Source organism: Mus caroli, chromosome 6 (genome assembly GCF_900094665.2).
Source record: "Mus caroli chromosome 6, CAROLI_EIJ_v1.1, whole genome shotgun sequence".
Classification (NCBI taxonomy): Eukaryota; Metazoa; Chordata; class Mammalia; order Rodentia; family Muridae; genus Mus; species Mus caroli.
The window spans coordinates 135,250,149-135,276,091 of NC_034575.1; the positions used below are offsets into that span (position 1 = coordinate 135,250,149).

The 25,943-nt window shown below is 42.2% G+C and overlaps 1 protein-coding gene across 2 annotated transcripts in view; it reads left to right on the forward strand.

Annotated features, from left to right (window-relative positions):
* Window positions 1-25,943, forward strand: part of Ptpro (protein tyrosine phosphatase receptor type O) — a 207,381-nt gene that overhangs the window by 4,496 nt on the left and 176,942 nt on the right. The window lies entirely within an intron of this gene.

Below are 25,943 nucleotides of genomic sequence, written 5' to 3' on the forward strand. Positions count from 1 at the left end.
TGCCTAGGAATTTCATAAATTCATTCTTTTTAATAGCTGAGTAGTACTCCATTGTGTAAATGTACCACATTTTCTGTATCCATTCTTCTGTTGAGGGGCATCTGGGTTCTTTCCAGCTTCTGGCTATTATAAATAAGGCTGCTATGAACATAGTGGAGCATGTGTCCTTTTTACCGGTTGGGACATCTTCTGGATGGGCATTTAACTCTTACTCAGAATAAATACCTGTGGTTGGTTCATGATCTTCATGAATTTCTCTGGGATCTGTCTGTCTGTCTCTGTCTCTCTCATGCACACACTATGTGTCTCATTTTTCCATGGGAATTCTATCTTGAGTGTTCTGTGGATGGTTCACTGCCTCTGTGTTTGCAAGTGATGGGTGTTGAGTCTTCCCACTGTGAGCACATTTCTGCTTTTGATCTTTATGATGTAAAGGACTACTGTTGTATGACATAGAAAATGCACACTACCCCTCTGCCTAAACTGTAGACTAACTGCAGGGTCTCTATGTGTTATTTATGTTTGTGGGCCATATGTGTACATGTCAGATACAGGGACAAGAGGTTGATATCAGGCACCTTCCCTGTCACCCTCCATCCATCTTCTTCATGTTTATGAGACAGGATCTCTCACAGGACCTTGATTTCAGTGTTCAAGATAGACCACTGGCCAGAGAGCTTTGGGGACCACTTGTGGGGTTACATATATGCTTTCACTGCTGGCTTTTTACACAGGTGGTGGGGATCTGAACTCGGGTCTTCATGTTTGCACAGCAAGCACTTTAACCACTGTGCCACGGGCCCTGCCCTTAGCCAACTGAGTCTTGAGAGTTTGAAAAGGATCTTTGTGTTGGTAGCATTACTGAGGTCAGTGGCAGTGGGGCAAAATAGGAAGCTTAACTGCAATGACTCCTGAAGTCTGTTCTCCTCTCCTCTGTTTAATGAGTCCAGATGCCTGGATCCATCCATTCTCATATGCGTAGGCCAGCACAAAGATGAGCTCCACCACACAGTGTTTGATGGTCCTCATCTAATGAACCCACATATAGTATAAATACTTTGGAAACAAAGTTTTATTGCGTAACTGTTGTCTTTCCCTGCATGCTAGCATCTGGCATTAGAAGTGTGACAACAACTTAATAAACTGGATAACAGTTTTCTCCACTGTATAAATAGCTTCTAAGCATTCCGAGATATTATAATAATTGACTTGTGAACATGTCTATATAAGGAAAACCTGAAGAACTATCATTATAAGAGTTAAATCATCATAATTATAATGTAGTCACCATGCTATAAATAGTAAACCTTTATCAATTGCATACTAATATATTATTAAAATCACAAATCGAAACACAACCATGTTATTTTTTTTTAAACAAAAAGTAGATATCCCCAATAACACATTTATTTATTCATCAATGTTTCCTAAGTGGTTACTTGATTTACTGGTTAAAGAGCAGGAATTATGGCCTGGAGAAGTGATTGGGTGGATAACAGTGCTTACTGCTCTTGCCAAAGACCCAGGTTCAGTTCCCAACCCACAAGATAGCTCGGAAACATCTGTAAATCTAGTTTCAGAGGATCTTACGCCCTCTTCTGGTCACGCAGGTCCTGCATAACTATGGCACACACACACACACACACACACAAACGCGCGTGCGCACGCGCGCGCAGGAAAAACACTTGTTTCCATAAAATAAAAGTAAATACATCTTTTAAAAATTAATTTTAAAAATGTAAAGAGCAGAGACAGCAGGCATGCTCATAATCCCAGCACTTGGAAGGTACAATCGGAAGTTCAAAGTCACAATCGGTTGTAGAGCAAGATAACCAAGGTTAAAAAAAAAGGACAAAACAAAACAACCCCTGTAGCCACTGAAACTGGGGATAGTGCTGCATGGCTAACAACCTAGCACTCAGAAGGCTGAAGCGAGAAGAGTTCAAGCTCATGGCTACCTATGCTCACAGTAATATGGAATCCTTTCTCAAAAAGGCAAGTCACAATTGACATGCTTAAGGGCAAAATCTAGTGTGTGTGTGTGTGTGTGTGTGTGTGTGTGTGTGTGTGTGTGTATCCTACAGGTATACCAAAAATATTTTTGGCTGCCATTCCATATCACCACTCCCCATGATCTCTACCATTCCCAGTGTGTCAATATTTCTGATTCTTAGTGGTAGGAGACCCTCTGATGCTTGTTAAGAACACTGCCTCTAATGGGTTCTTTTCAACCTACTCTCTTGGCAATTCCTATGGAGGGATTTAATCCTGGGTCATTACCCAGTCATTTACATAACTCTTCTATGGTAGCCATTGGTCTCATCTCTTTCTACTTAAATAAGGGAAGGAGAACTTCGTAGCTCACTAGTGTCAATTGATTCAAGAAGCCAAAGCCTGGAGAATAGAAGCCCTGTGGTTTAAATGTAAAATATCCCCCATTGGATTGATTTTGAATACTTGGCTCCCAGCTGTTAGCACTGTTCTGAAAGGTGGAGGAACCTTAGGACGCGGAGTCTCACAGGAGGAAGTGGGTTCCTGGAATTTTATAGGCTGGCCCCACTTCCTACTGCTAATCTGCTGCTTCCTGGATGTAGTGTGAAGGGCTGCCTTGTGATTCCGTCTTCTCTGCCATGACCGGACTAAGCCCTTCTTAAACTGTCATCCAAAGTACACACCTCCTCCCTTAAACTGCTTCTTTACTGCAGACTGGTCTAAGTAGAGGAACTAAGAATGTGAACAGGTTCACAGATGCAGCTAACACAACAAAGACTCTCCTCTGTTCTCTGATGCTATTGATTCCAGAAGGTTCCATATGGTTTCTGTGAGCTATTGAGGAAAGTATGTGAAAACACAAACTATAATTACAGTAACAACAAAAAAACAACTTTATAAAAACCTTTCATGTAATCTACAGCCACTGTTGTTTTTGTTTTGTTTTCTATATGTGCTCCAGAGCTCAGCAAAAAAATACCCCCCCTTCCAAACAGAGTCCTCAACGCTAGAGGAACAACATTGTGCCCACATTTCTCAACTATTTCAGCATCTAATTCTACAGTGAAGGGTCTTTTCTTTCCTGGGGTTTTCTAGAGGCTAACAGACAACTCATCTTCCCTGTCTTCCATGTTGTAGAACAGAAGGAACAGAAGATCTTGAAGCAAGGTTGAAGACCATTCTTGATAAAAGGTTTTTCTTTCTTTTCTGTCAGCAGTTGAGACAATAGGAAACATGACACTTGTATGGAAAATATTTCCCAAAGAAAGAATCAAAAGCAGGTAGACCACCACCACCATCTCTTTCTGCAAATATACATGCTACCTAAAAGTTGTACCTACCTATTTTATGTGCACTTCTGGAGTCCAAAGACAACTTGCTGGAGAGAGTTTGTTCCTTCACTCTGTGGGTCCCAGGGATTGGATTCAGATAGTCAGGCTTGGTGGCAAGTGCCTTTGCTCTCTCAGACACTCCACAGACCACGTGCTAGTCTCCCAAAGCTTTTCCCAAAGAAAAGCAAAGTATCATTCACTTCCCTGAGAAAACATAAAGTAAATGATACATCAGAGAAACCTATCTTTGCACTAGTAATTTGTGAACCTTTACTAATAAATCTAAAAAGAAGGAGTATATATATATATATATATATATATATATATATATATATATATTTCAAATGATAAATAGTTCCTCTGTGTGTGTGTGCTATTTCATTCAGTTCTCCTAAAACAACTGAGATGTTCATTTTGTTCTATTTTTTCCCTGAAATCCAGATCAGTTGCCTTGTTTATGGATGAGAATATGGTAAACCCACATGCTCCTGTTTCTGATCTTTCACTATCAAGCCCCCTGTCAACTTAGTTCATTTTCTTTGCCGTTTAGTTTTCCTGACAGGGCTGCCTATGCATTGTTCTTGTTGTTGTTGTTGTTCAGTCTTTTCCCAGAATCAAAGTGGGAGCAGTGGGAAATGACCTCCCCTCTTCAGTATGAAATCTGCCCTTTGGATGCTAGGACAGCGATTTATTGTCCAGTTACATTCAGCCAATCACTTACTGATCATCTATCAGGTGCCAAGAATTGACAAATGCTGCAGGCAAAGAGTGGCTGACAGTCACTTGTGTCTTTGCAATAGCATAATGGGGACATAGACACAGAGACAGAAAATGTCACACAATGTAGTTAGATGTGTGTTCACATAGAGGACATGTAAGATAGTAAAGGCATGTAAGCATCTAGTGGTTGAAGCTTAAACATCACCCACATCCTGAAGCATAGGCATTTTCTTTTTCAACGTAAACAGCAGGCACAAGACACTAATTGAATTAATGTTGTCATCATTAAAATGTTAGCATATAGCTTAACAAACAATGATTAAAATTTCAAGCAGCTGAAATACAAAATCATGTTTAAAGAATATACTCATTTGTGTATGCTCACTTTAAATAATCCTGTAGCAGATTGGCTTATATGAGTGGTCTATTATTGCACTGTTATTGTGCTAAACTCTGGTTAGCTCTAATGGTTTTCTATAAGTTTAATTTCATTTTTATTTGTTGGACAAGCATAACCAGAATTAGGGAGAAACTGTAATTAAATTATGTATGCTTTCACATTCATGGCTGAAAGCAATGCTTCCCATCCCTCCATGAAGTTATGAGAAGAAATTCCATCTAAAGGCCCAGCCACAGAGCTTAGCAGGTAAAGGAATTTGTTGTCCACTACAATTACACATGCACTCTCCCATGCACACAAAAATAAATGAATGTAAAAAAAATTAAATTGTATCTACAGAGTTAAAAAGTAATATTAGAAATTCTTGTTTTAAATAAATTTAATTTAAATTATATATTAATTAATTTAGTAATAAATTAGAAAGTTTTTAATAAATTGTTTTCATTAAATTTAGTAACATTTACTCATGATCTTCTAGAAGCTTCTAAGAATGTACTTATAGAAACCTTGTATGTTCCTGAAGCAGCATGATTGGGATAAGGCTCCTTGTGGTATGCTATCTTTTTCTAACACTAGCCAGGAGTTTTCAACTTAAGTCAATTTGTTGGTTCATAAAAAAGATATTTTAGTATGATGCTCAGGGATATCTACTTAATTTGACAAAATACTGAGAACTGAACTTTACGAATAAAAAGCAAGAATGTGATGGTGGCCTGGAGATGAGACACATGTCCACACATCTTATAACCGTGTTCCCTGGTGCTTTAACTGAGGAGGAAAAAGCTGTCCTTAGTGTCCGTCGCTCCATCCCATGGGCTGAAGAATAAAACGGCGTAAATGAGAAAGTGAGCTGGGCACCTTTTGTCTCTGGCTTCGACTCAGTGTGACTATCTCACACTTTTGCCATGGTGACTTCCCCACACTATGGGCCATAACCTCAAACTGAGAACCAAAAGAAACTGGCTCGGTTGTAAGAGCACCTGCTGTTCTTGCGGGGGACTGAGGTCTGGTTCCCAGCACCCATATGGTGGCTCATTACTGTCTGCTACTCTGGTGCTGGGGATTCAGAACTCTCTTCTGGCCTCTATGGGAAATACACGCACTTGATACACATACATGCAGGCAAACTATTAATACATGCAAAAAGGAGTCCTTGCAAAGGAAGGAAGGAAGGAAGGAAGGAAGGAAGGAAGGAAGGAAGGAAGGAAGGAAGGAAAGAGGGAGGGAGGGAGGGAGGGAGGGAAAGAAACAATGAAACAGAGAAAAGGAACTCTTACCTGTGAGCTGCTCTCTGTCAAGTATTCTGTCACAGTAAAAACAATTAGTGAAAGGTGTGTTCTTGCCCCAAACTAAGGATAAACAATTTACAATTGTTTCTAGACAATGCCTATTATTCGGCTGTACTCAAGATTCTGAATATTTACTTAAGACAGAGCCGTTTAGCCAAATTTGATCTGTAGCTGAAGATGACCTTAAACTCCAGATTCTCCTGCCTCTTTGGGGAAACACATCATCACAAATGACTTCAAACCCCTAACTCTTAGGTTTATGATCAAGGAAAACTGGGTGTGGTGTCATGTCCCTGTGATCCAGCACTGGGCTGGGGGTCCAGAAGCAAGGCAGGAGGATCACAATTTTCAGAATACATCATGAGATCCTTAAAAAGACAAAAACAAAACAAAACCACAGATAGAAACAGAAATTCAGTCTATACTCTCTGTGATGTGTCTTTAAATATTGAGTTATGTGGTTCTCCTCTTAAAGATATAAAAGAAAACCAGGCATTTTGGATTAAAATGCACTGATACAAACCATTATTTACACTTAAATCTAGTGCCAAGATGTGACCAAACTTATTGTGCATTGTGCTGGGGAATTTCCCTCTGCAGTCTTCCTTAACCAAATTATACTTTTTAATTAGTCTCTCGCAAATGGCTACAGGCTTCCTCAAAGTGGTTCGACTCCAGGGATTTGCAGTATGGAAATGCTGGTATGCAAAAGCTTCTCACTAAAGCGACTGCAGGAGTTTAGAATGAAATACTTTGGACTTTAAAAAACTGAGCTTAAGCACGTGTGAAGTCCTTATTATCCTTGTTGCTTTTAATTACCAAAATCTGCCAAAGCTCAGCTACCATTCAGGTCATCTCAGGCTGAATTCTTGGATTTATATTTTGTGCATTTGGAACTCAAAAAGCCTACAGGGTCTTTAAAGCTATGTTCACCCGTGTACTGTTACCCGGATTGCTTCAACTCCTTGACCTATAGAACATCTTTCCTTTTGGAAGGTTAATGGAGAACTTAGGAAGACTCTTTTCAAATTCTTGTTGCTATGCTGATGTCTCCAATCAGCCTTCTTGATGGCCTTTCACAGATCTGAAGCGGGGAATTCTTGGCTTGCAATATTCAAGGACTCCTGAATCAGATGTGTATTAATAGTTACAACAATTTTATATTAATATATTAAGAACTCAAAGAAGACACTATAACGAAAACATCACAGCAACAGACAGAAAAAGAAGAAAGCTTCTTCCTAAACAGTATATTCCAAAATCACTTCCCTCTGGAGATATGTATTCTAAGCGTGTTCCCTATGTCTATGCAATATACATTTACGTGTGTGTGTGTGTGTGTATGTATATATATATTTAAAATCATTAAACTGCCCTAACACGCATGCTCTTCTCACTAAAATGTATTATATTTTTTCAAGGCCTTTATATTCTAGCCTTCTGAAATGTGTTACATTAAGCCATAAGACCAGGAGTCAATCATATATGATTCACTTATGTATTTAAATTAAATAAGGGCATATGTTGTCATAGATATTGATCATATGCATGAGATGTGGGTCATGGGTTTGGAGAGTAAGGTCATCACCACTTAGGTGAGGGCTGTCGGTGAATGTGAGTAATCAAAATCCAGATCCCTAGCAAAGCTTTTCCAGCATTATATTGATGCGGTTTTATTTCCCATTTTTCTACACTAAATCCCATCACAGGAAACTAAAGAGCATAGACTGTCTACTGGGAAAAAAAAAAGGTAAAGATGTTTTACTTGAATTCTGGCTGCGTTCTGTGCTAGCTGAATGCCATTTTGCAGTGTACTTCCCTCTTGATGGAAGAGAAGCTGAGGTGTCTGTGTCTGTAACTGTCCCTTCAATTCCTAGCCTGTATCCCCTGACTCAAAGTGTTCTACCCTCTGAGGAAACTTCTTCCCACAAAAGACTAGGTGACACTCTTACGTGACCTTGTGCCCTGGGCAGAGTGATTGGACTAAAGTTGAACAGCTGGTCCAAGCTAAGCTCACTCTAGGCCTGTAACTTTTGGGATGGGCCGGAGCTAGAATACTCAGGACCTATTAGGTTTATTAGTTTGCAAAGTAGTCATGGGTGTGGCTCTTTGGCACGAGCTCAGTTCCACCCTCAACCATCAAACTGACAGGGAGAATCATTTTCTATGAGAGAAGAAGCAGGCAGGGCAAGAAGAGACTTGAGTAAGACGTCCTCCATTACAAGAAGATGGGTCGAATCCTCAGACTCTCCGGGGTCACTCCACAGGTGTAGAGAGCAGCCTCAAAACAGCAGCCCACTGAAACCCAGCCTCACTGTTCCTGAGCAGACACAGGGTTGATGTCTCAGGGTGGTGGAGGAAGCAGAACCATGATGATTATATAATTTGTCATACCAACTGGGGCAAAGATCATTATGCTGTGATAACCAACACAAATTGACATGTTCTGGGGGAAAACCAGGGGAGATGAATCCCTCCCTGAGCATAGCAACAGACATCATTTTACATACTATACTGTCACCGACTCCTGACCCTTCTCACCCAATTCTGAAACCTTTATCCTAAACACCAACTAACATATTAGAGTCTTGAGAGTTACCCAAATAAATTAAATCCTGCCCCTGGGGGATTTGTGCTAGCCAGACAGGGATGTCAATCACAATGTCCTCGGGATGGGAGTGGTTAGGACCCGAGGCACATCCATGTGTGGCAATGAGGACACAGTGACTTCACCTCAATAAGAGTATGCTGAGCAAAGAAACAACCTTAAAATCTGGCATTCTGTATGGTCATATTTATGTAATATTCTTGAAAGAACAAAGTCATGGAGCTGGGGAATTGATTCCTGTTTACTAAGGATTTCGGGGTGGGGAACACGGGAAGAGGGTGCACATGTCTGTAAAGGGGCAGCCTGAGGAAGCCTTGTTACACTATGGATGCAGTTTTCTTTTTATTGTCGTGGTAGTTTCCTTGAACCATACACAGCTGTAAGATCTAGGCATCTCAGCACGCCCACACTCCAAATGTACATTTGCACAAGTGTACCCCTGAGCCCCGACCTGTATATTCACACGAGTGTGTGCAACTGGTGAAGTCAGAAAGATTGTTTAGGAGTTTGAGTGTTTCCTTATTCTGATCGGCAACATTGTTACCACTGGACGTGGTGAATTGTAGGGTATGCGGCCTTTTTCTTTCCATTTATTTGCAACTTGTGTGTGCATAGAGGAGACTGTGTGTGTTTGTGTGTACATGTGAGTGTGCAAGTCTTCTTACCCTTGTGTAGTAGCAGGGGAAAGATTAACTCTGGTATCTTTTTCTATCAAGCTCTTCTTTATTTTTTGATACAGGGTCTCTCACTCAACCTGGCACTTACCATTTAGTCTGGGCTAGCCCACCATGTCCACTTGCATTCACTCCCTGCCCTGCAATACTAGAACCACAGAGGTAACGTCTATTCTGTTCAGCTCTTACTCACTGAGCATTGCCCCAGCCATTGTTTTCAACTTGTAAGTTCATCATTATTTCCAGGATAATTTTAGTGCTTTTGTTGTTGACCTTGCTGAGTTTTTATTGTGTCTGTCAGTCTGCTAAATATCTTAACTTACTAGCTGACAGACATAGCCTCTTGTCTATAGCAACTTAGAAATAAAATAATTACATTCATAGGGAAAGTGAGTATATCTGAATAAATGCATAATATGTTAGGAAAAGATATGCAAAATAGGAAAGGTCTATAACACAAAGTTCTATTAGCCAGCAGACTCAAATTTATTTTGAAGCAGGGCACATTTAACTGCACTTTACAAGCCTTGACTTGCAAATCCTTAAAACGTCTAAGAGTTAAAACAGCCCCATTTCTAATACTAACATCAACAATGATGACACACCTCAGAGACTTCAGAGAATCAGATGAAAGTGACGTCATGAAGTCACCCTGGTGGGAAATAAGCAGAATCGATGACTGATTGACAGAGAATAATCTGTTCTTCTAGGGGATTACTTTAGAGCACAGCATGGGTTGTGTAAAGTAAATTTGAATGAAATAGAATATCTAAGATGAGTTTCCAAACTCTGGGTAAAAGGTGGGGTGGTTGGGAGAGAATTGAAGTGAATATCTGTCTAGGTCAACCGCTCACTCTTGACTGTTTTCAGGCTCTCCTGCAAGGGTGAGGCTGTGCTCATTCTTAAGGTCAGGAAACGAAGTTGTGTTGTCATAACATCTGGAATGTGGACACAGAGAAGCTTAGGGGGCAGTGTATGCGAACACTGTAAAAAGTAGCCAATTAGCCTGCAGATGAAGGAGACAAGAATACACACTAATAAAGACCAGAGCATAGGGGTTGAAGGGATGTTTGTTTTGATAAAGAAATAAATGCTCAGGTGAGTCCTGTTCAATAGATTTGATAGAGATTAAGTCAAGGAAGATCTTTGAGATTGGAGGAACAGAGAAAAATCAATAAGCACATCTTTAGGGAAAGAAGAGCATTAAAGTAAATGCAGAGTAATGTAGGGAATACACAAAACGCCAAGGGCCTTAATACAACATTATCACTGACAAATTCGGGTCTATTATGAGGCCTGTTGCAGACTGAACTGTACTCTCGCTAGATTAATCCGGGGTGAGAAGATTCATCTAGGTTTAAGAGGCTTGAACAAGGCATGGACGGGGTTCAAGCCCTGAACAGGGAGTGCAGTGTCTGTGTCCCACACTGACTGTGCTATAGCTACACACACACACACATACACACACACACACACACACACACACACACACACACACATTAAGATGCACTTTGGCTCTTCAGTGGCATGCATGAAAAATTATCATACCTCATTTTAGCTTTAATTGCTTTTATAATTCCGAATTTGCTGTTAAATGCAAATGCTTAATTTTAAATACGCACTCTCTGTCTTAATTAGATAAAATAATCCTCTGTTGCTTGGGTAGTTCAGTAAATTAGTCCCTCGACTAAAACTCTCCTGGATCCTGTTGTTTATGCGCTAATCTGTAGCCACTTGTACAGACAAATGGGAAATAAATGGTTTTTTTTTTCAGACTTATGTTGTAACTGTTGGCATGCCTTCAAATTTGTTTCCTTTGGATGTGACTAAAAATTACTCTTGTGACCATAATAATTATAATTTGTGTTAATGTAGTCTTATAATTGTGGAATTTCCTTTCCAGGTTTTTTCTTTATTTAAAGCTATGAGTTAAAATTACATGCTGGTAGCCCCAGACAAATAGAGAATACAAGCAGTACTGTTGTACAGCCAACCCTTTCTGTCTGTGGGTTTCCACATCTGTGGGCTTGTCTAACTTCAAGTTAGAAGTATCCTGAATGCTGTGTCTCCACTGAGCATGTACAGGCACTTTTTCTATTACTAATCCAGAAGAAACTCACTGCAGCAACTATGCAGTACTTACCCCACAGTATCTGTTGTAAATAAGCAAGGGATTACTTAAAATATATAGGAGGATGTACCTAGATTACGCCATTTAGAGATTAGATTCTACCATTTACAGATTCCAATACCACTAGGGGTCCATGTGGACTAATCCCATGGGAAGTCAAGAACCAGATGTAGACACAAATACTAACTCAAAAAAGCAAAGTTCTGCAAACGGGGTCATATCAACTGGTCCCAAAGGAACGGAGCAACGTGAGTAATGAGCAGAGATCAGATTGCTCCTTTTCAGCTTCCATGCCTTACTCACAGTGATGGAGAAGGTACCGGTGACACCGTTGCCTAGTACAAAGGACTTCTGTGCTACTGTCCACAAAGTATTTCATCTCATCCTTGCATAGCTTTCTACATCATTATCACAATTTCAGTAATGCAGAAACTGAGTCACAGAGATGTTCCGAAGGAGCAATAAAGAGCCCCTGCTCGATGTGTGGTATAGCTAGATATGTAGTACCTCAAGTACTACTTACTTTGTCTGATGTGGTTTTCACTTCCCACGCACTAGCTTACCACCCCTCCCCCTCCCCCTCTCCCTCTTCCTCCCCCTCCCTCTCTTACTACAAAAGTATCTTGAGACTCCTGTGACTACTCTTACATCCTTTTTGTGAGGACTGACACTTGGATAGAAATCCAACAAGGGTTCTTCCTGATAGCAGTTCTTGATCATCCAAAACCTCCCCTGTGTCTTTTAACCTAATCTTTGCCCACCGATCTGTCAGTCACGTGCTTCCAGACCAAAGCCTGCTGTCAGCTTCTGTAAGCTCACAAACATCAGGTTGATGCTTCCATTCATCATGTCCTGCCGCTTGGTGCAGGTGATGCTTCTCCACCTCGTTGGAGAATTAACCACAATGCACTGGGAAGGAAGATGACTGCTCTCAAGGCATGCACATTCACACCTTCTACAGCCCCAGACATGGCATGCAGGTAGACCTGAGACGCTGTAGCTTCCTGGCTTTGTGTGATGCTTACCCATAAAACATGCCTATCCCTTTAAGAAAGGACAACAACAGCTTTTACACTAATGTCTTCCTTTTGATTGCATTAGGTTTGCAAATTAAACCGATTAATGGTGGCATTCGGTGAAGCTCTCAGCTCTTCTGTTTAATACTCTTATCTGACAACGTGTAAATAGAAGACATAATTAATTACTCACGACTTGCATGTCAAGTTGAATAAAAAATCACATCCCCGGGAGGCCCGTTATTACATATCTGACTGTTCTGTAAAATTGGTTTTGCAAGGAGAAGGCATACCTGGAGATAAGGGTTTTGTTTGTTTTCCTATCCATTTTACTTAATTTATTAGAGTGTCTTTAGAAAGATGTGGAAGAAAAACATGACCTGCCAAAATAGCTTGGAAAAGCTTATTGCATTTGCCCTGAAATGGTTATTTTTTCAAAAATTATGTTTTTCAGTTTTTATCAGTGGGATTACAAACTCAGCATCTGAGAGTTTTTTTTTTAAGTGATGATGACTTTTTACAAAATGAGCCCCCAGAAGGTGACTGCTCCCTCTTTAGAATACGCCCAGACACTGATATCATCAGCCAATCATGCTACGCCATATCATCTCCATACATGGTCTCAGCCTCCAACTGGAGAATGTGTGAGTGTCTACTAAGGCGAAGGGGGAGGGGTCACTGTCTTCATCAAGTCTTCCATCTTATCTGTCTAGAGTTGAGCTGAATGAAACGAGGTCCCTGCTTTAACTGGAACATTCTACGGTTCATATTTAGCTCTCAATCTGTTCTATGGTAATTTCTGAGGGAGCGGACTGTGTCTGACAGAGAGCTGTGCCGCCATGAGAGGTGGCCCTGCTCTTGTCGGTCCTGATCACTCTAAAGTCTTGTCTAGGAAGAATTTTTGAACGCGCCTTCCTTGTGATAGAGATTTAATAAAATTAGTATTTGCCTCAGGCCAGGTAAGCTGACAGAGTTGTCAAAGCAAGGCCACCAAGAGCTCACTTGCCTCCCATCACTCAGCCACATCACCTCTCTGAGGGAAAAAAAAAAGACTTCCTCACTTCCATCTCATGGGAGCACTGTGAAGTCTAAATGAGGTAACCTGTGAACATGCTTTGTAAACTGTAAAGCGTCATTTAAGGACGTTACCCTATTAAAGATGACGACACAGTCTGCTTCATTTACCTTATCGGAGCGTTTCCTTCTTTTCCTGACTCTCCGTGTGTATTTGCATGTGTGTCCTGGAAGTCTTCCATTACAACTCAAGTATCTTCCTTTTATAAAGTTGGCTAGATCCGAGTTACTGTGGGTCATGCGCACTCACAGCTTAATTATGCAAGTGGAATTCCCTGTTGCCTACATTTCCTGAGAGGTTTCTAGAAGACGGCAAATACCTTCATGTCAGCTCCATCATTAATCTGTTGATCAAACCCCTAATAAATATGTGTGTGCATCCTGGTACACATGGTATGACCAATGTTACTTTTAGGTCTATGTTGATGGTTCATAGGTATCTGTCTTATGATATAGGTAACTCTCACTCACTCATTTTTCCTATAAGTACATATTTAGGACCAATTATATGACCAACACAGTTCTTATCACTGTTTCCTAGGCTTTATAATGGAAGGTGTGTTTATAACGTTAACCTCAACTACAGAGCAGCTGGGCTCTCAGCATTTCCTACACCTTACTCTATTATGGGATTCCTTTTTTCTTTTTAATAATGCTTTTTTTTAAAAAAAAAAAAAAAACTTGTTTGTATGTGAGTTCTCAGTACACTGTCACTTTCTGCAGACACACCAGAAGAGGGCGTTGGATCCTATTACAGATGGTTGTGAGCCATCATGTGGTTGCTGGGAATTGAACTCATGATCTCTGGAAAAGCAGTCAGTGCTCTTAACCGCTGAGCCATCTCTCCAGACTCCCCCCTCTCGTTATGGGATTCTTAATGTCCCATGGGACATTGTTCTGAAATCCTATTTCTCTTGGGTACCACTTCTGCCCTTCTAGGCTCTACATTTTGGATATTAATTTTATCCACTTCAGGAACTTTGCCCATGCTCTCAAAAATTTATCCTCCTCTTGAGAAATGAAGACTTTTTTTGTTCTGGGCCAAGCTTGTGCCTTATGTTTTGATTCTCTCCTTGGAACTTGTCAGTTTTAAGTCAATCAATGTCATTTCTGTCATAGCGATTTTTCAGGCATGTCTGAATTCCCCATAGACATGAGCTAGGCTCTCCTTCTCCAACCCCACCCTAACACATTAACAGTTGAAAAATTACTTGTCTAACTGTATTTTCCTCTCATTCACCTTGGCTGTTTCCCAGTAGACATGGATAAACCGGCAGACTAACCATAGGCCTGGCAGAATGCAGACAGATGTGAGAGGGTGTTGGGTTGAAGATGATTATCCAACAATACAATCACAACAAGGACAACAAAACACCCATGGAAAACACATTATCTTCTGGCTTTTGTGAAAGTGTGTCATCTTAATTCAACATGAATCTGAATGCAAGGTCAAAAATGTATTTATACTGAGCCTCATCCATTCAATTCCAGAGCAATTCAGCTATTACATAGTTCAGAAAACCGTACATGCATGTATATTTGGGCATCAAAATCAGAATTGATGGAGGACACAAAGTTGGGTGGGTAGAAAAAAGGGGAGCTCTGGGGGTAGCGACGAAGGTGGTCCAAACAAATTGTAGAAAATTCTTGAAGAACTAGTTAGTAAAAAATTCAAAGTTGGGAGGGGGAAGGGTGGATCTTTGAGGAATTAGGGGGAAGAGTGAGGCTTAGATATGATTAAAAATACATTGCATATGTGTATGGAATTCTCAAGACACTAATCAAAGTATTCTATGGGGGAACAAAGGAAATGCTAGATTAGAGAGAAACTATTTGCCTCAAGTGGTGGCCACTGAACATGAATTAACATGCAAACGTTTTAAAAATAAGCTTCACTGTTCATATGAACACATCCAGGGTGGAAGGTGGATTTGTATATGAGACTATACAAATCATTACCAGAATGTAAGATAAATATACTCTGTCTTTCTGGTTGGGAGGGGGACATCTCAGGCATGAGGTAGAGATCTAGTGCCATGGAAAGTCCATAAGTCCATGAGGGGGATGTTCGCAAAGCCTGAGAGCGCTGAGGGACACTGAGCCTGAACAGACCATTTCCTATAACCAGGTATGGCCTCAAGTAGAGGGATTGGGACACCAACACGGCCACAAAACCTCAGACCTACAGTTTGTCATGCCTGTAGCATGTGCCGGGAGCAGAGCCTAGCATAATCATCATCAGAGACACCAGAGAGACTTCATCCAGCAACTGATGGGCGCAGATGTAGAGTCCCACAGTCAAACACTAGGCAGAGCTTGCAGTCCTGTGGAAGAGATGAAGGGAGGATTGAAGGAGCCAGAGGGATTGAGGACATCACAAAATCACAGCCTGCAGAAGCAACTGACCAGGACTCGAGTGGGCTCCCGGAGATCAGGGAGGCTGTATGGCTCTGACCTCAGTCCTCTGAGTATGTATTATATGTGTAGCAGTGTTCTTGTGGGATTTCTAACAGGAGAAGCATGGGCTGTCTCTGACTCTTTTGCTGCCTTTGGGATCCTTTTTCTCCTATTGGGTTGCCTCATCCAGCCTTGATGTGAGAATATGTGCCTGGTCTTACTGTAGCTTGCTATGTTGTATTTTGTTGAAGTCCTTGGAAGACCTGCTCTTTTCGGAGGGGAGATGAAGTGGTGGGGGGAGGTTTGGGGAAAGACCAGATCGGGGAGGGAGAAGAGGGAAGGGAAACTGCAGTCAGGATGCAATATATGAGAGAAGAATAAATAAAAGGGAAAATATTGGATTAATCAAATGAAGCAAAAATCTTAGTTAATAAATTTATTGATAGTAGTTAGTCTTACAAGCATTTAAAACCTAATTTAGATCTATGAGAATATACACATGTATGTGTATTATTTTTGGAAATTCTATTAAAGAAATTTGCATAAAAAGGGAAAAATACATTCTGTCTTTAAAAAAAAAAGTGAGTAAGAAGAAATGTGTACCACTCTGAGTTTCCTGCTTTTGAACATTCTTTGTGTCGCTACCCCAGAATTATGTGAACGTGGGAAATCTGTCACATGATGCTCAGAATCAATAATGAGCACCATCCACATGGTAGCGAAAATGTGTGTATTTCGAAATTTGTCTCCACAAGCTGATTGTCTGTGAGCCATGTGATGTATTTCACAAAGGCAGTGTTGCCCACTGAGACATGAGATTCAGGACCTCCATAATCTACTAGCTCTCCCTGCACAAAACTCCTGTAAAACCTGAATGAACTCAAACAAATCAGTGAAAGGGATAATATTGTCTCCTTCCCAATACCACCATTTCTGGTTAAAAGAAGCGAAGGCAGGTATGGCGTACATTATTGAAACTGTTCCACGTTGAAAATTCGGATCTTTCAGATCATGTAAGATCAGCGTGGTGAGTACTTTGCGAAGTTTTCAGACAACTCCCCAGAGGAACAGGCTTTCCGTACATTTGCGATTCCGTGGCTCTTTTCATATGCTGATCTCCATTCAGCATCTAGTCTTTCTCTTTTCACAAGCCATCTGGGAGATTGACACATTGCCTCTCACCAGATGGCCTAACATGCCGATCTCTCACTTCCGTGGCACCGTACTTCCATGATAAACCACCCTGAATACTTTAGCACAGTGCTGTTGCCCAAAAATTCCTCTGCTTACAGTGTTGAGAACCATCCCATTGTTGGCCATTTCATTTCCCAGGTTCCAAACTCCATATGATTTTCATCGTGTACAAAACTGTTCTAGGGATCCAAGGAGCTGAACAATTCAGCTGAGAACCATCCTGTCTTCATTCCACCTGTCTTCTTACCCCATCTTTCCCTCTCTCTTCCCCGGTCTCTATGTTTCTGGTCCATGCTCTATCTCTGGAGTCCATCCTTTCTCCACCTTGCCTCCTCCAATGCACTGCTTTGGAATAATCCTAGAAAGCAGCCGAGCACAACTGCAGTGTGTGCTCTGGCTGCAGGCACTCACACTCCTGGATCTGTACTGCAAGCAAATCACACCGTTCCACTCACGATCTAGCAGTGACCGTGTTACAATGTGAGTACATCTTCTGGGGATGTTGCCTTCTTCTTCTGGTCTTGAGACATAGGGTGAGAACCACGGAAGGATAAAGGCATGGGAAAAGCCTTTTCTACAGCTCAGATGCATCCTTAATATCTTCTCACACCTCTCCCCCTACTGCTTTTAAGTTTTGTGAATTCTTCTAGATATTTAAGGTTCAAGGAGGCAGTGTGGATTGACAATTAGGATTGGCCTCGTGTCCAAAGCATCCTAAGTGTTCTCTTCCTTTTTCCTTTTGACTCTTAAACTTTGGAGCTTCCCTGATCCCTGACATGCAGACTAACTCCACATGAGTGATGAGTTTCAGGCTTGAACATAGCCTTGAGTGGTTGCTATGTTTCTCCTCACTGCTCCCCAGGAAAGTCTATCACTGCAGGAGTGTACAGAATCTTGCCCCCAAGGACGTTACTTCAAACTTCCTTCCCATAGATCTCCCAACCAAATTTTCAGAATGCCTCTGTGTGCATCATTCTGTCACTCCTGATGTGTGTCACCCTGGAGATGACAGCGGCCACCTGGGACTTCCGAAGTCTCCTTTCTCATCCTGCTGTCTCAGTGTAGAGCCAGGGGAAGTTGTCTACAGCTTGCCAGGAACAGGAAAAGACCCAGGGAGCAGCGCCTGTGCAGTGTAGTCTAGCACTGCGCTCAGGCAAGTTTGCTGTTCCCCGCGGGTGGGAAACAACCAGTCTTCCCAAGAAACCTCTGTACCTGCTTGGCGTGGCTAAGAGGAGACAAGGAAATACGAGATGTAAAAAGAAAAATAATCAAGTTCTGGGGTCAGGGAGGAGACCTGGTACTTAAATCGTTCAGCAAAAGGCAACACAATTGGGCAAGGTGAGTGTCTGTTTCCTTATGGCCTTGATGAAAACACAAAGAGAGTTTTCTGAGACAAGCCACACTCTTCTGGGCTTAAGTAATTTCCTAGCTCTCCACTCTCCAGGATGGCCTGCCTCCAGTCTTCACTTCCAACTTTGTGCTGTAGTCCTTCTTCTGAGATGTCTCCGTTGTTCTGGCTTCCCACCAGTTCTCACCTCCTAGGCCCCTGCAGGTACCATTCTCTCTGCCTGACAATTCCTTCCCATCATCCCCCCTACTTACTCCTGTCAATTCTCCATCCCTCAGCTAAAGACACTGCCCACAAAGTTATCAGGGACTTCCCCCACTCTAGGCCTGGGAGTCACATCTGAGTTTTCCTCTTTTCCCTCAAACTGATCCTTATCCCATCAGGACAAGTTCTGTCTGTTCCACAAGACGCAGCCCAGACACCTTCTCTTCTTTGCATCCACTCTCAGCCTCAGTCCAAGTGAAGCAGACACTGCCTCCTTAGTGAATCATGAGCGCAAAGCTAGGGCTGTTGTTGCTTTGAAACTGCGGTGGCAAGATTTATCTACATACTCGCTTTCCTGACCAGGCTCTAATATTAGCTTTCTGTTAAATATGAAAAGATGTTTATTAACATAAATATCTTTATCATCTTTGACCCCACACATGTTCTTTCCTCACCTGCTCATCCTTCAGGTGTATTTTAGTTTTTGTTTTCCAGCTCCCCAGTGCTCTGTAAGCATGGGATAAAGTGTTAATTAGTCTTTGCCTGGTGTAGTCCTTACATCCTGACATGCACAAATGATCAAGTATTTTTTAAATTAATCAATGAGTTCATACAAACATCTTTTGAAATAAGCTTTTCTGTAAGTGTAGGACAAGGTATTTGGCGTAGCTTTAGTCTTGCTTAGACCTCATTTTCAATTAGAAAACTACATTTTGTCTATTATTCCATTATAGCTCATTGGTATGGCCATATAAAGAAGGAAGATCTAGAAAACGTAATATAATACAAAACGTCGTAGTCTTACCAATTTTATGACAAGGTGGGCATGGGGACACTGGCCTGGACTCTGAACATTTGAGAGATGACAAAGCAGAATCTCAAGTTCTAGGGCAGCTTGAATTGTAAAGTAACATCCTGTCTCAAAAACTAAACACACATGCACACCTACACACACAATGCCAGATTATCTGCTTTATTTATGACCTTAATAGACCTAGTTCACTCAACATACCAGCATGTTTAGACATCCTTGGTAAGCCTTTGTGGCCACTCAGTAAGAGCTGCCTGCTAAGCACCTGATACCTTCAAGGCCTTTTTAATGGGAAGAATAATAAATGCCCAAGTATAGGTGTGGAATCTATAAATGTGTTTAAAGTGGTGAGATTATCTCGAAGTTTCCAATTGGGATCAGTCTAATCACACGAATTCTTAGACGTGGAAGGGGAAGGCAGAAGAGTAACTCAGGGCCATATGCAGAGTCTTAACCTGCTTTGAAAACTAGAGGAAGGGATCGTGACCCCACAGAGGTGGGCAGTCTCTAGAGTCTAGATGCTGCCTATGAGAAATGGGGTCCTTGGTCTTACAACTGCTAGGGCCTGTATTCTGCCAACACCCTGGATGAGCAAAAGGATGCTCCCCTTGAGCTGCAGAAAGCAACACATCCCTGTGACATCTTTCTTCTATCCCAGTGGGAACCACATCCAACTTAGGATGCCTACAACTGCAAGATAACAAACTCACACTGTTAAAGTCATTACATCTGCAGAGATTTTTTTTAAGGGAAATAATAGAAAACTGATACAGAACTTGAGTAAGTGCACAGGAGAGAATGTTATTAATAATAACATAGGCAGCTTTCAGAGTTTGATAGCCTAGATTATCTCAGCTGTAACTTGAAGAAATTCCTCCCTCCCTCCCTCCTCCCTTCCCCCTTCCTCCCTCACTCCCTTCCCCCTCCCTCCCTCCCTCCTTCTTTCCTTCCTTCCTTCCTTCCTTCCTTCCTTCCTTCCTTCCTTCCTTCCTTCTTTCCTTCTTTCCTTTCTGACAGAGTCTCATTGTGCACCTCAGGCTGGTCCCAAGTTCTCCATACTCATGCCTTCCCCTCTTTATACTACACTTATTCATGTGCACTCCCATGCCTGGCTTGAACTCTCCTGTTCTAGTGAATAACAAGAGTTTACCCTGACCTATGATTTGAAATAATACCTCATCTGAGGCTCTATAAGAAGATGACAGAACTTGATGCCAGTATGTTAGCTGGAAGACCAGGAGCCTGGCCAAATGCCAAGCATTTCTGCCTGCTAACCACCTGATATCTCAAGACCCTTTTAATGGGAAGAATAATAAATGCCCAAGTATAAGTGTAGAATCTATAAATGTGTTTAAAGTGGTAAAGGGACATCACAGTGGTGAGATCAAGGGTGACCTGCAACCTGATTGGTGGGGTCAGAGTTCACAGAGGGCCCACCACGTCAGGTAGCTCTGTTGGGTGAGCAGCCAGCTGGAATATAAACTCTTTGTTTAAGACATACTTGTTAACCCCCAAATTAGCATATTGAATGACCACCCTACCAGCTAGCTACGTATCACTCAAGTCAAGCAGCAATGGGCAGTTCAGCCAATGAAATGGCAGGCCGGTGCTAGGAGGCCTCCTTAAATTTGCCTTGGATTTGCTCTTGGAAAACGAGAGGAGTTTAGCCAAATACTGTTCCTGGTCCCCTCAACTGAAATCTTTTAGCTGGATCTAATCGCCATCAAATATTCTAATACAAGATTTCTTGCAACTGCCTATCTACATTTTACTAGATGGAGAAAATGGAGGCACAAGACTGCCTCTGTTGTCCCAAATACACAAGAAGAGACTTGCACGATTGCAGAGCTATTTATACACAGCCAACTTTTGTCTTCAGTTCACATGCACACACAAGTCCCATTGATAGCAATGGAAGCCACAGACATGTGGCTGAGGGCAGATTTGGTCTGGCGAGCCTGGAGGTCTGGCATTCCTTTCTCTCTATGACAATCTCAGAGTCGCAACCCCCTTTAGAGGAAGAGCGCTTGGTTTTACATCTTCTTCCCCAACCCCTCTGTCTTGGCCTCAAAAGGCAAAGCAGAAACTTGTGAAAGTATTGGAAGATCGGTCTCCTCACATAAAATCAACTCTGTGAGGGACTTGGAGAAGCTGAGAACTTGGCAGCTTCTAGATTTAAAAAAATGTGGCAAAATACTTTTCTGCCAGGGTGCCACGGTCTCTGGGGTCTAACAGCTTGACTTTACAATCATCCTGGGAAGGAAAGCAAGAGGTATCTTTCAAACACTGTGGCAAGCCACAAAGTTCTCAAGTCCAAGATTTAATTTCCACAAGGCACATACATCCTGGCACTATTTTATACCCATACCTTCTATTCTTCCCTAGAGGAATCATGAGACTCTTTTTCCTTTCCATGGTGTTCCCAGGCAGGCTGGCTAATCAGCACATTAAATCTAGGACACAGAAACTGGTCTAGTAGCAGGCAGACGAAACCAGGGGCAGAAAAATGTTGCATTCCATTTCTGAGATTAATGGGGTCAGAAACTTGCCCTTAGGAAGAGGGAGAGAAAAGGCTACCAAAAGTGTCAGCTGTTCACGTCATTCTCCTACTGCGTGGGAAATGTAAAATATAACAAAGCTAAGAGAAAGGAGAGAAGAGATATCTGAAAAACAAAAAAATTCTCTTTCTCTCTCTCTCTCTCTCTGTGTGTGTGTGTGTGTGTGTGAGAGAGAGAGAGAGAGAGAGAGAGAGAGAGAGAGAGAGAGAGAGAGAGAGAGAGAGAGAGACAGAGACAGAGACAGAGAGAGACAGAGACAGAGACAGAGAGACACAGAGAGACAATGGAGAAGAAAAGAGATTTATGGACTTGGGTCTAGTCACCCTTAGTAGCTTTTCCCACTATGATAGAAAATTATCTTAGTTTTTAATTGGTTTTGTTTGGATTGTATCACTAACGATGCATCACCTTTTCAGAGATTTAACAGCAAGATAAAATCCTCTCTTTTTTCCATTCACTGTGAAGATGCACCCTCTGCCCAGTTTTTATAACACATGCAGATGTTCACGTTTCCCCTGATGTTTGCATACTGGAGTTCTACAAAAATAAGTACCCATTCGAGGAGACACATTGTCTGTGAATGATTGTGGTGCTCTGTACGTGAGAGAGGTGAGCAGGGGGATTAGAGTTCAGCACACGCATCTCTCGTCTCTGCTGCTTACAGCAAAAGCAGAAGCCCGTGGGGACCCTCTTTGTCGATGTGCTTTGATGCACTTTGAGAGGGAATCCAATTATCTTGGCCCTTGGCTCTTGTCCAGTGAGGCATCCTGGTGGTGTCTGACTCAGCGTGCAACCGTGGTAATGGATCAGGTGACAGCTTGAGTGGGTTACAGCCCTCACTCCTCAAGCCAGCAGCCAGCCACACATCACTGCCCCCCAAATCTCAGCCTAAGAGGAAGTTATGAACTGTACACAGTGGGAGGCTATAGAAACTACCTTGGCAGAAGTGCACACTAAGAATGGTGACATAGGGGGTGTGAATCTTCCAAGGGGTGGAGGCCCAGGATAAATTGTGACAACCTACTTCTCAGTCCACCCTAAAGATAAGGGATGTGACTCAGTCTTGATAAATTAGAAGGATGACTTTATCCACTCAGGTTTTGTTGCTTTTATTCAGCCCTTGGACGAGTCCATACTGCACCTAAATGGTTTCTCTGTAGGGCATATTTCCCTCAGCAACATCCAGAAAACACATGTGTGTGAGGGATAAATGCCCCTTATTTACTTCCTAGGGGCTTCTTTTAGTGAACAAATGATTGACTTTCAGCATGACATAGGTTCTGGTAATATTAGTAACCTGCTTTCTCACTTATAATAACTTGTTTCTTAGACATTACCTTGTCACTACCATTCCCATGCAACAATGTATCAGGCGGTGGAAGTCTATTCCTTCATCCCCACTCCCTACGCATGTCATAAAGTTGACGATGGTAACTGCACTCCTCTAAGAGAACCATTAGACATCTATTTTACAGCAGGGATGGCAAGTAAGTTTCCTTTTCTTCTTTCTGAAGGGGCGTATTTATCCCACGCTGAGCTTTATGAGAGGACCCATGTAAGCAGGGCTTGATGCTGTAATAAGCACCTGGTGAGCACTGTCTTAGAGCACTCACAACATCTCTGCGAGAGGACACGGCCCTCGTTTAACATGTGGGACATAGTGAACGCTCCTCACTGCTATGAGGGAAAAAGCCAGCTCTCCTAACCACTGGGCAAAGTTCGATACCTTAATGTTTATTTTGAAGGAATTTAATAAAGGGGTCTCCCCAAACCACAGTGTCTCTCCTTTGACTTGTAGGCTCCACAGGTCCAGCATTTGGAACGCCAGGTCCGAATCAGTCTGTGCTGATGGGTGTTTGTGTTGGAGTTGAGATTCTGAGCAGTGGCATACTGCAGGAGAGGGGAGAGGAGGAGAAAGGGGAGGGTCTGGAGGGGAGTGCCAAGGATGCAGGCGGGGTTAGTAATTAAGGGAGCTGGGGTTCCCCAGGGCAAGTACCCTGGTGTCCTTGGCTCTCTCACCTCCATGGTCATGGCCATCTTGTGTACTGAGATAAAGCCTCAACTCCTATTCCCTCGCTTGTGTAGCGTGTAAATCCAGTGCGCAGTGAAACCCTACCCCCCAAACACGGCTTTTACTCACAAAACAAGAGATGTAGGAATCTAGTTGTACTTTCTAACGCCTTGTAAAGACGAACCTGAATTCTGTTCCCCCTTTCCTTCTCAAAGTGTCAATTTTTAAAAAAATGGTTGAAACTTTGTTTTCTCCAATAAAGCCTTTCCCCTTGTACCTTGATAACATGCTATACATATGCTTACAGAGTTACTATATATGTTTAGGTTTTATAGAGCTAGGGTTTGGGGGTGCAAACTCCTTATAGGTGTAAAACAAAGCTCTTTGTGGCCATTCAGAAGATGGCGTGGAGGTAAGATAATAGAGAACCACTCCACATGCAAGGAGGTAGCTGGTATTTGCTCGCACAGGAGAACTGCCGTATAATTAACTGTGTCAAAATGTTTTCTTTGTTCACAGTTAATCTCACTGCAGCTGCTAGGAGGCAGAATGCATAAATATGACTGTGTACTTTTAATTACAGAAAATGACAGGCGTACGTTGTGACTGGAGCCTTGCCTAAGACTGTTATGGGAAAGAAGCAAACGAGGCTCAGAGGCTCTCTGAATTAATAAGTAGCCTTTTACTTTATTTTATTTTTTTTACAGTGTCAAGTTTTATAGATGTTAACAGTGACCAAAACAAAATTAAAATTCAGAATTTCAGTTAGCCAAGGGAAACCTGATGACAGTCTCGGTTGCTATTTGGTGAAATCATAGCACATTTGAGTAACTGTTAATTGGCCCCTGGATGAGGTCATATTTTATCCATTCAAAGTGAAATATTTAGAGTTACTTTCAGCAGTCAGGTTCTTTCTCGATGAGGGGAAAAGGCTCAGAGGGTAAAAGCCTTTGCTTGACTGACGGCCTGGCCTGGCCATTTGAGGATCTGCCTAAGCAGCAGCATTGCTTGGGAGAAGGGAGAAACAAACGGATCTCAAGAGTCAGCAACGTGGTGTGAGTGAGACACCTGTCTCCAATTCCAGACTGATGTTCTATTCTGACCTGCACATACATGTTCACGCAGTCACGCAGTACACACATACATGTACGGTACACACAGCCCTCCCACGCCACACACAAAGGATTCAGTCCCTTCTCATAGCTTGCCTCTCCATTCTATTCAAAAGCATCTCCAATTTTAATTTTATTCCAAGTGCACTATTAAGAATAAAGGGAAATGCTGGGTGTGATGGTGCATGGTTTTAATTCACTCAAGAAGCAGAGACAGGGGGATCTCTATGAGTCTGAGTCCAGCCTGGTCTACATAGAAAGTTACATAGTGACTGTGTCTCAAAACAACAACAACAACAACAACAATTCTTGCTAAGGACAAGAATTAAAGGAAACTACTAATTAAAGGTTTTGGGTTTGCTAATATGCAGGGAGGAATGGCAGCTCTGGCCCCTCCAGCCTACTCCTCAGAGTGTTTATTCCAGGAGATAGTGGGAGTGCAAGAAGAGGAGGAGCAGGAGGGGGAGGAGGAGGAGGGAGAAGAGGAGGAGGGAGAAGAAGAGGAGGGAGAGGAAGAAGAAAAGGAGGGGAAAGAGGAGGAAGAGGAGGAAAATAAGAAGAGGAGGAGAAAGAAGAAAAGGAGGAGGAGAAGGAAGAGGAGGAAAAGGGAAGAAGGAGGGGAAGGAAGAGAAGGAGATGGAGGAAGAGGAGGAGGAGGAGCAGAAGGAGGAGGAGACAGCTACAGGTGGGCATTTATTTGGACCCACTCACTTCCTCTTCCCCTTTGCTCTTTGACCGTTAACTGGTTCAGATCAGGTTTTCTAGTGAAACAAGTTCATATTGATTGACACTGTGAAAAGCCCTTAAGCCCTCTGAACATTAATTCATTTCTCTCTGAGGCAGAAACTGGATAATCACTGTTTGAAGCTTACATGGGGGTACTTACTGAAAACCATTTATTTATGGTTTTGTTTATTACCTTGGTGATTAAATTTCAATCAGCTCTTAATTCTCATGTATCCCTTTCTGCAGAGTCTTAGGCAGGTAACGAGAGGGGCTTGGCTATGAATGTCGAGGTGTCATGGTCAGTGCTGAACATGAGTTTAGTCCTCAGCCTCCTGGCCTTGTTGCCT